This window comes from Atta colombica, unplaced genomic scaffold (assembly GCF_001594045.1).
Source record: "Atta colombica isolate Treedump-2 unplaced genomic scaffold, Acol1.0 scaffold67, whole genome shotgun sequence".
In the NCBI taxonomy this organism is placed as follows: Eukaryota; Metazoa; Arthropoda; class Insecta; order Hymenoptera; family Formicidae; genus Atta; species Atta colombica.
The window spans coordinates 20,279-32,233 of record NW_017259558.1 but is presented as its reverse complement, the minus strand read 5'-3'; the positions used below and the strand labels follow the sequence as shown (position 1 = coordinate 32,233).

At 40.8% G+C, this 11,955-nt stretch overlaps 1 pseudogene; it reads left to right on the top strand.

Annotated features, from left to right (window-relative positions):
- Nucleotides 1–9,539: 9,539 nt before the first annotated feature.
- LOC108692243 lies at nt 9,540–11,356 on the top strand (annotated as a pseudogene).
- The last annotated feature ends 599 nt before the right edge of the window (nt 11,357–11,955 follow it).

Sequence of the window (11,955 nt, the reverse complement as noted above, 5' to 3'; positions counted from 1 at the left end):
AATTATTTCCATACAAGTATTGATGAAATTTCTTTATACCAAAAACCATACGCCTCCTTATCAATTTGAGTGTATTGGTTTTGAGTGTCTGATAACATTCGCAATGCGTACTGTAGAACTCGCTCCGTTGCGTTAGAGTAACAATGCGAAAGTACTGCTCCAACGCCGTATGGGCTGACATCTATTGTAGAATTAATGGGAATTTAGGGTCAAAGTGTGCTAGGACACAATCGTCAGTCCACTTAAAGACAATTCCTTTCTGTAATGTACCATGTAATGGTACTAAAATGGAACTTAAATTTTTAATAAATCTATCACAGTAAGTATTTATCATATCGAGAAATGAACGTTATTCTTTGACATTCTTCGACCTAAGCATCTTATCAATTGTTTCTCCGTCGTTTTATGCAAATCGTTTTTGTTTATTCGATACCCACAATACTCAATATTGTCTCGAAAAAATTTGCATTTCATTGATTCTAATATTAGTCTTCGAGAGTAGCTGTAGCACATGCGCAAGTCGTGCAAATGTATCTCATTATTAGGTCCGGTGATTTCGATATCGTCCAGAATACCAATACTCTCGGTATCTTGCCTTCAATTTCTCGCTGCCAAATAGTTGGTGCAGAAGAAATACATTAATCCATACATTAATCTCCATACATTTTGTGCAACGAAATAGTCCTTTATGTATTCAATATAAGTAATTCTCGATCCTTTTCGCAGACTTCAAGCTGTAAAAAGAGACTTCGAGCTGTATACTCATTTCAAATCTATTTTAGAAAATTTTTCCCCACCAATCATCGACGCGAATAGTTCGTCAATCATTGGTAGTTCAATCATTGGGTGTTCATCTATCCACAGATTTGCGTTTAGTGTAATTAAAATCGCCACAAATGCGGACTTTGCCATTCCGTTTCAGTACAATGAATTAGTCCATCTCGACATATTTAAAATCCCGGCTCGATTAATCCATCTCGACATATTTAAAATCCCGACTCGGACGTGTAATTGCAGTTCCTCTTCTATAGGCTGCAATAACTTGAAAGACACCATATGCGCTTTCAGAAATACTGTTTTAACGTTTTCTTTTAATGACTACTTAGCTTATCGCCCTTTTATTTTTGTAGAAACCGAATCTAAATTATCTTTATATTGTTGTAACAATCATAAAACTTGATATTCCGATCCTTTATATAATGTAAGTTATTTATTGACTCTGTTAAATGTGCAACTGCCGAATCCATTCATGCCTTAACAAGGGTTTGCAATTCACATTGGATACATATAGATTTAATTCTACAATTATTCCACGTAGTGTGATTATAACTAATACAACCCCAACGATTTGAATAGATATTTTATAAAAAGTGATTAATTGTAACGTTGAATGTAAACATCGATTTTGAAAGTATTTTTACATTTTTCTGCTAATTATTATTGTAACAGCCACTGCGCTATCGATTTCGAAACATAAAGGCTTAAGGTGTTTCGTAAAACTTATTCCTATATTTGGTGTATTCGATTAACAGTACCTCCTCAATTTGGTTAGTGACTGCTCGCTTCGCTCTCATACATACTTTTTGTAAGTGGTGTACCATATTTGTGATATATAATATTTCTAGTTCATTCGTCATGTGTTTACCGCATCTGTAACAAGATATATTAATAATTGCATTCTGGCCCGCTTTATCAGGATTGGATTGAATCACGTGATTCTCTGTATTCGCAGGTTTCATCGACGTTTGCTATTTAGGACAATTTTTCTTCTTCGTCTTTTTGTCTTTAGTGTCCATATAGCTGACCAATGCCATCGATCCTTATAGTTGCTGTACATCTTTCTCAGATAACTCCATGGCTGTAGTCATTTGTATGGCTTTCTCAAAGGTTAAATCTTTCGTCTCCAGTAATCGAGATTATATACGATGATTTGCCAAACCAAAGATAAACTGCTTATATAAGACAGTTATAAGATAATTGCCAAAATTGCAGTGGATACTCAATTTACGTAATGCTGCGAAATCTTTCTTGCTCTCACCTTCTTTTTGCTTCCTTTGATAAAAACGGAAATTCTCAGCAATCTCTAAAGGTTCAGAGGCGTAATATTATTCATTTAGTAATACTACTAATTAATCGACGTAGCTGAATAAGGATCTGTTAGCGCTAGTTTATTGCAAATAACGTCGAATGCAGTCGGTCCAATAAAACACTTTCTGCTGACTTTCTGCTGACACTTTAAAAATTTTTACGGCAGCTGTGCATCATAACCAACGTTTTCAATCCGTTATCGTTGGATCAAAAACTTGTAGATACTAAAATTTCCGTGTAGCACTACTGTCGCCATTTTAAGTATACTTCAATATTGAATTCAGACTCGTTCTAATCAAATACGTACATGTTTTCTCAAATATCTCACTCGCCACGTTAAGTACAATGCAAAATTGTAGTTGTAATCATCCTCGTAAGTCCGTTCCGGACATATAGATTCGTTGTACGTAATCATAGCGTCTCCTCAAATCTTTTCTTCACCACGTAGGTTACTTCCCAGTTTTCTCTTGCTTTGAATTACCTACTCGCTATTACTTCTCTTTAGATGTATCCCATCCTTCGTCAGTTCTGTTATGTATTGGTGAGAGAGAAATTGAGGAAAATCCTTGCCTAAGATAGATAACGTCAGTCAGATAACGTCCTTTATTTTACAAAAGTGAGAAGATACTTCTATCACTAATCTAACAAACGGTGGTGCGAAAACATCACCACCCTATCTCACCAAATCTCCGCTAGAGAGCCCTCTGGCGCATGTCTTGCTAACCTATCTTAAGAAGATCGGTAATGTAATCTTGCGCGAACACTAATTCCCTATGGATCATATACAATAAGGGAAGTAGCATAGCAAGGTGGATTCTAACCCATGAGGCTAGAGGAGAGCGTAGGGCGCGAGGTATTTGTAGGCGCGGAGGGGAAGGCGCGGGGAAGGAGGAGGAGGACGCGGGAAGTTCCCGGCGCTATCGGTGTTTATAATGATACGTGATGCCGCCATGTTGTGGCATCACATATCACTGGGGACCGTTATCTCATATCCTGCCGTCATCCCGCTGCCGCCACCCCGCCGCAGACCTCGCGTTCACCCCAAAATATGTTTTTTGGGCCGCTGCCGCCGCAGACCCCATGTTCCAAAACCGCGGACAATTATTATAACGAGAACAAGATGTTTTGTTTAGGTGACACATCATTGATGTGTTCTCACAGTTCTTTCTTTCAAGGTCAGAATCCAAAAATGTCGCTTATGCGATGAGTAACAAAAACAATATGCAGAATTCGAAAAAAGAGTAACATAAACTCAATTGCGCGTTTGACATTAGTCACACTTTCCAAAAATGATAATGCAATAACAACCGATCGCGCGCGGACAATGCAAGATAATGACTGACGCTGAGACTCAACCTTCGCCATAGCCTGTCTAGGATTATCTTTACATCTTTAGTTGTATATAAAACAATTCAGTTAAGTACCCTTACGAGAAAAGTATCGCTTATATCGTTGCAGTACTCTTTATAAAAGTAGCTTAATATATAGTAGCCGCGATTATTTGCGCCATCGAATTGAAAGTTCACGCTGCATTATTTTCACACCTCTAATTTCTTTTTTTTTTTTTCTTATGTGGAAATATACATACGTTCATACATATATACATATATGATTCGTGATACGACAAAAAAAAACAAGACTGTTATTTATCTAAAACGGAGTACGATGGCGTGTCGAGATATAGGATGAATGGATGGGTGAATGGATGGGAAATAAAGAAAGTATAGTACATATATAGTAATAGGAACGAAACAATTTTTTATTCACATGTTATTATATCGTTTCTTTCTTTGTACGTATTAAAAGCTAAAGCCAATAGTTTGCAATCGACGAGCTGATGCCCATTGAAAATGTCACTATTACGTACTATGTAGCGTTCTCAGACGCGATGTTGGAAAATCGCGTATAGCATCAACCGAATTGAGTCGGGCTAATCGCTCGAACGTTACGTCGATACATCCGTCAAACTCAAATATACGTCGTAGCATCGTTTCCATCATCGTAATGCGTACGGATGAAGAATCGAGACGTATGAGCATAGCATCATTCAGCGTGCAAACGTTGACGATTAGCGGTCCAATGCTTATAAAATTATCTTTCGTTTCGTAACATCTTGTAAATATTCCATTGCTGCTCATAGAGGCTCTTCCACATTTCGAGAGATAGCGACAATTCGTGTCCACGATGATCTCCCAGGGCGATCTCCACATAACTCGGTGGACCAACGTTGATTCCAATTTCCGAATACTTGTAGCCCGTAGCCCGTCAGATCATAACGTCTGCTCAATAAACGCACCGCACGATGCTCCATGCTGTATACATACGTAATGTTAAACAACGTTTTCTTTTGTACATAGAACATTGAAACTTACATGTTTCTACAGTCTTTCTTCGTTTCGTATGATGCATTGCTGTCTTTAGCGAAGTACATTTTTCAACCGTTCGAACAAACGGATATCGCAAGACTGATTGCATCCCTGTAAATTGCGATGTATATGATAAAACTTCTAGAATAGAAGAGGGAGTAATCCTCCCCTCTTTCCAAGAATTGTGAACATGTCGCGACACGTTTTATCACATTTTCTACGTACTTTTTTGTTTCACGAGTTTATCAATGTTTATACTTTTTATAACTTATGTTCGATGGCATTGATGATGATGATGATGATGATGATGATGAGCACGTTGGCGATTTTGCTTTTTCCCCAGAACATTCCCAATATTTCGCTTTTTTCTTCGATGGCGGTGGACTTGATAGACTTGGTGACAAGGGATGGTACCCCTTTCGCTCGATCGATTTTCAATTTTATATTCTTTTACTCGATCCATGTCTAACGCTCGTAGTTAACGCTGAAGCTTACGATTGAATGAAAAAAAGTCTTATACACTACTATATATATATAGGCATATATGTATCAGAACATGTCGCGACGCGTTCAACAGAAGCGTCGATGTTTTCGGATACATACATTCATATATACATGCATACATACATCGTATATATACGTTCATACATATACGTTCATACATCGTTCATACATACATGTTCATACATACAGTTACATTCATACATATGAGTACATGTATTACAAAGGAAGGGAAAAAAGAAATATGTAATAAATACGTGTTAACGTATTTTTTATTTTAAAAATTCTTTTACAATCACCAGTTATATATTTTCAATACATTTTGTAACGCGCAATTTTTAACATATTGTCCACATTGCATAGTATTAGCAACATTCAGATTAGTTAAAGATTCCATATTTTCGTAAACTGCATCCAAGGTCTCGATGTATATGCGTTCTCGCTCATCGTCCAAAAGTAAGTTCAAGCCACGTTCGTTTTTCATGTTCCTTACGTACACGAGTACATAGTATAGTACATCATGTTCAAATACAGCTGTCGTGATCAGACGTTTCGCCTCGTTGCACACCATGCCGTCCTTCCATCGCAATCCATAATAAACACTCAATTAGAAAGCACAAGATCTGTCTTGTCAAAAATTTCCATGACACGGGACTCGTAAAAATGTAATGTGTGAGAACAGTCCCCTGTTTCAACATCGCTACTTCCTTCACAATAAATTTTTTGTTAACGATGAATCCTTGCAGATCCACGAACGTTGGCACGAGCATGTTGTTGAGAAGATTGCGATCGATTGCGGTCGAATGCGACGTATCACAGATTTTATATCATGTCAGAAGTGCGCTTGGGTGATTTTGCGCACAACGTTGATCAATGAATTATACTGAATCACGCGATCGTGTGATGAGACAATAGGCTGTTGTATTTGCAGCCATGTTCTCCTTACATTCAAAGTCTAATCGCACGTCCACGGTGTCACTCTTGACTGATTCGTTCTGTCGAGAACAATCGATGATCACGAACGGGCCATTACGTAAAAAAGTCGTAAAGGTGAGACTCGGCTCGAGATACTCGTATCCGTAGTAGCTCTTGCAGAAACGCGCGTACAAGTTGTACAGAATCGCACATCTGTTTTTATCAAAATGCAGATTGAAGTCATTGTACGGATAACATTCCAAATTCAGGTAGAGTTTCGCATTGGTTAATTTGCAATCGTCGAATCGACTTATATTTTCAGACATTTTTTCGACCTGTTTGCATAGCGAAAATGACGTAGCATAGCTTTTCGAGCTGAGTAGCCATCTTGATGGCCTACGAATGTTTGGTTGTGCTCTGCAAGAGCGGAAACTCGTATAGATCCCACGAGCGAAAAGCCATGCTCAGATATCGTCCAAAGCGCGTCGACAACTTATTTATCTCGCTTAATAACACGTGCGGCATTCGCCACTGACTTTGAATAATTCGAGCGTTGATTCTGTCGCCGGATCTTCCATCAGACAATTGTTGTCGTCATCTGCTCGTATTAAAATCAACTCGTGACGAGCGTTGATCACCATGCGTCTTCGCAAAATTCCATGAGTATGTAGAGCGGTACACAGAAATTAAAATATCCTGCCGCAGTAGTCTGCGCATCCCAGCCGGCCTTTCGCAGAATCACGCTTCTGTCGGATGACACTGTTACATAGTTTTTGAGTGTGCTAGTTATGCCCACGTTTCTGTTACGATCAACCTCCACATCGTTGAATTCATATCGAATCTCATCGAATATGAATGTGACGCAATTATTTCCCAATGTCACGCTCAATGAGCACTCTGGACCACTTTGTCCTTCGTCAGTTTTCCCTCGACGTACAGAAAACTGTTGTACGGTAGTGTGTACAGATCCTGTTGCTCTGGGTATTCTTATTTCATTGCTGTACCCGAACGTTGTGTTGGCGAATGGGTCGTACGTGAGTCTCAATCTTGACGATCGTCGAAGATCGGCTCATCTTTAATGTTTAAGATCAGTCATCTCAAATGTTGCGCACCGCGAATCCTATAGACTTTAAAAATGTAACGTTTGACATGCTAAGCTTCTTCTTCTTCTTTTGTCTGATGCAGCTGGATGAGCGAGTGTTATCGAACTGTGACGTCACTGGCCTTGTAAAGAATGCGTTATCTCTCTGCGTACGCTCCGTTCCGTTCAGCACGAGCATCTCACGCTCGCGTTATCGTCGCATGTCGCCGACGTACGTGCAATCTAACTCCTTGTGATCTCTTCTCCTTGAAAATCGAGCAATCGTCCGTTCTGGTCGATAATGCGTGTTGCTAGATCCGTGCGATGATCGGTAGGTAAATGATCTGCGCCGGCCTCTCCGATATCTTATATCCTGGAGGCACGTTTGGCGAAAATTCGTGTATTGTGTGCACGCTTTTGTCGTTGCTGTACGCGCCCGCGGTCATGTTACACTCTACGCGAATAATGTTTACATTCATTATGTTGATAGACACGTCCGATTCGAGTCACTTTTGCGGTTGCAGTATACGCTTCGATGAGAATCCCAGCAGCGATCCAATGCTGTTGGGTTTGCCAAAGTTTATTCTGTATGCACATCTAATCTCGCATCTCATCGTGTTATAGTTTGCGCGGAGCATCGAGTATTCTCCACCTTCACTATTATCATCATCAGTATTATTGTTGTTGTTGTTGTCGTCACCATGCACTACGTCAACGATTTCAAGCGCGTCGCGGTGTAGACGTTTCCATAAAATCGCGCTTTTCAAAAATTCATTTATGTCTCGCACTTCATATGAACCTTCGGGAATTGTAATTTCCGCGTCATTTTTGGCAAAATAAAATTTGTTGTTATATTCATTCACATTCGGTATCGTGTGATAAGTCTCAAAAATCGCCAGACTGAAACTTATAATCTCCATCACTCAAATCTATGGTGGGAAAGTAGTTCGCCGCAAGGACGCTCTTCCCGCTCAACGTAAGCGGAAAAAGACTTCGACTAATACTAAGATTTCAGCATCGAGCTTTTTAAATTCACGCGCGTCTACCGTTTGTAGAAACCATAGGCACATTTGTCCATAGAAGCTCTGATCATACGTCTGATAGGACGTGCGATTGTATTCTATCGTAGCCGTTTCCAAAATATCGCACCAGTTCCTTGGGCGATCGAAGATTACCGAAACTGTCAAAGTACCCGACGCGATTGTTCCTTTTCGCGTATGCTATCCAGTGAGTACCAGACCCCGTCGCATCACCCAGATTCACGATACAGCTTTCGTTTCGATGCGCGCCGCTCGTCGGTAACATGTTACGCATGTAATTTGTTACAGTCCTTTGTCTTCGGTGCAGGGCCATCGATGTGCGTCCGCTGCCACGATTGATTGTAGTGCTCGTCGCAGCAACGATAAATTCGAACCTCCGAATCTGCCTTCACGTGTTCCGGAAATTTGTCCCAGATATATTCGATGTAGTCGCCGTATACGCGTAAGAGTACGACCTTCGGTATATATTGCAGTTGCTCGACGCTTAAGTCTCGAATATCGGAAGGATGATACAGCGCGACATTTTGCTACTGTGCGATTCGCGGATTCGTGTATCTTTAAATAGTCATTCGAGAGCGCACAGTCTTTAGTGTGAGCATGAAATTCGTGCTGCAATCGCTAATGATACACGTCACAAATTGTGACGCGAAATCGCGAATGATGGGAGGAGCGCGGAGAAGCGCAAGTACGGCGAAATGCTGCCGAGTACTATACGCGCGATCATTTGCGGGGTCGAATTGTGTAAAACCAACGTTCTCATAAGCTTGCTCGAGAGTAATCAAACGGCGTACGTTTCGAGAATGTGTGCGTCTACTTAAAATCGCTGCAACAGCCTATCGACAAAATCAGCTTCTTTACGTTCTCCAACAACAGCAATGTCGTTCCACCGAGCGAGGCGCGCCCAAATTCTATTTTTATCTTTGATGATATAGCATGCGACAAACAGAATGCGGTGAGAGAATACTTTTCGATGGGACACCACTCGAACGTTGACTGCTTCTATCTCTGTCAGACGTACGCGAGGATACCTAAACATCTGACAATGCAACCTGTTGATCTTGGATTCAAACAGGATTGTACCAACTTGAAACACGTTTACAACGATCATGTGAATACCGATGTTGTACGATGAATTTTGTTTGCTGTGTCGCGACTGTTGGCAAAAATATATGGATTTTTAATGATAGACAAGGACAGTGCGCTTAAAGACGGAAGATACAGAAAGGGATTTAACGAGTTCGTGATACTGTAACGTGACTAGTTGTTGTCGATACTTCGTCAGAGAAACATGAACATTGATGTGCGCGCGTGAAAAAATTGCGAGGGAAATCGAGAAGACGAGCGAGTCGATTCGCAAGAACATCGCATTCTAAAGACCGGTAGAATCGAGGAAGATATAGCATTGGACAGGCATTTTAAACCTATTATCAAACCTCTGCAGCAGATTGTTGACAACCTCGTTCGCGCGATAAAGAGACAGTCGCGCGACGATAACGCAGCATCTGCCTCCATGAGAGAAAAGAGAAGGAGGAAGAAGAAGAGAAGGAGATGAGAGAGAAAGCGAACGAGACATTCGAGTGTTCCGCAACCTCGCGTAAATCCGACGATCGATCGCACGATCGTGTACAGCCAATAACTTCCACATCGTGTAGCAAAATCGTATCGACGATAGAGTCGTTGGACAATGTTTTCGAAACGACGGAAGATTCGCTAACAACGAAGGTTCAAAATCGGTTGCAAACGTTGGAAGATCGAGAGGCATTACGAACCGGCTTGGGCCCACTGAGTCAAAAGTATATTGAGGTTATCCTGGGGAACGCGAGGTAAAGAGCAGTAGAGCTATGTAGATTATGTGTATGGCGTTTATCTACACAAGGATGGATTGATATTTGGCAATAAATGTTTCGACATGGATGATGCGGACAACTAATTATCGATGATGTACGATATATCGGTACACCTGGTCTTTATGAGTTGATTTTCAAGAGAATTCCCGACGATCTCCTTTAAACAGAAGATGATATGAAGAAGTACAAGAGCATGCTGCTGGCGACGAACGCGCACAAACACAAGCATCAATCGCCGATTATTGAGCAATAGGGGATATAAGTACAAATACATAATCGCGCCGTTAATGTCGATCATATCCAAGAAATAGAAGAAGAAATCTGGAAAAGGATTACCTCATGCAATGATATTGTATGACAATGCAATTGATTTACGTGCATTGGGATGATCCCAACGAACTGGTGGATTATCTATGATTGCTCGACGCTTCGCACCGAGCGGGCAACACGCTCATGACAACGAGAGCGTCGATCGTAGAGGAACTTCGCGAAACTGGTCTTATTATAAATTAAATCGCGTATAGACGAAACGAGTCAGTCGAGTGGTGTCAGTGAGAAAAAAAAATTCTTTTTTTCTGTGTATTACGCGTTGAATCATGAAAAAGAGATTCAGTGAAAAGAGAAAAATTAGCTCCGAGAGACTCGTCGATTCGTCGAAGAATTGCATACTCCGGCGAGAAGAAATTTTCCACGAAGGCGCGTCATAGTTCGAGGATACGACGATGTGGCAGGCTGATATCGTCGAGATCCGTACTCAGAGTTCAACAGAGGCCACCACATACTCACTATCATCGATGTGTTGAGCAAGTATGCGTGGGCCATACCGCTCAAAAGCAAGGGAGATGGCTAATGTTATCGCTGAGAGCGAGTGGAAGATGTTCGAAAAATTACAAACGGATATGGAGAAGGAATTTTACAATGCCGATGTGCAGAAAATCTTGAAAAAACACGACATTAATCACTATTCCACGTATTCGACATTGAAAGCGTCAGTAATCGAGCGGTTCAATCGCACGCTCAAAAACGACATGGAAGATGTTTACTCAACGACAATTACAAATAGATCGACGAGCTACCGCGTCTCATGTCAGATTACAACGCGCGTAAGCATCGAACTATCGGCATGCGACCTGCTGACGTAACTCCCGATCCCCGAAATATTCTTGGACACGATGTACAGCGCGATAAAGATTGCTGGTCCGTCAAAATTTAAAGTGGGCAATTCGGTACGCGTGAGCAAGTACAAGACGATTTTTGAGAAGGGTTACACCAAGTTGAACCACCGAGGTGTTTACAATCATTAAGATACAGCGTACCAATCCCGTAACCTATCTACTCGAGGATTATCGAGGAAAATTCGTCGCTGGAGCGTTTTACGAGCGTGAGTTGCATCGCGCTATTCATCCGGACGTGTATCTCGTGAAGACAGTACTGCGCAGGAAAGGAGATAAGGTGTACGTCAAATGGCTGGAATTCGATGGATCGCAAAATTTATGGATACACAAAAACAATGTTTGATAAAATTTTGATTCGTGTATTTTTATTTTACATAAAAATATTATATATCAATACAAATATTAGGTGTACAACTTTGCATCCGCCGTTTCCCTATAGATGGCTTTAGCGGTAAGTGGTGATCGAAATAAATAGATCACAGACGTCATAAACTTGGGCATCTGTCAATATAACTCCATAGAAATTATTAGTCGATTTGTATCTGCATCATAAAGTTATTCTCAATTGAAAATGTCAGTTTATGAGCCAAATTCTCGTCATTTGAGAGAGGTTTTAATTTCTTGCTTCAATATGAAGAAATATGCGGCTGAGGCTCATCGAATGTTCTCAAATACTTATGGTGAGGCCGCTATTAATGAAAGAACGTGTCGCGAGTGGTTTCAACGCTTCAAAAACGGTGATTTTGACGTCCAAGGTCATGCTTTGTATTTGGTGGGACCAGCTCGGTAATGTATTATGAACTGTTAAAACCGACTGAAACAATTACAGGCGACTGGTATCGAACGCAATTGATGCGTTTGAGCCGAGCATTGAAAGACAAACGGCCGCAATACAACGAGAGACACGATAAAGTGATTTTGCAGCATGACAATGCTCAACCC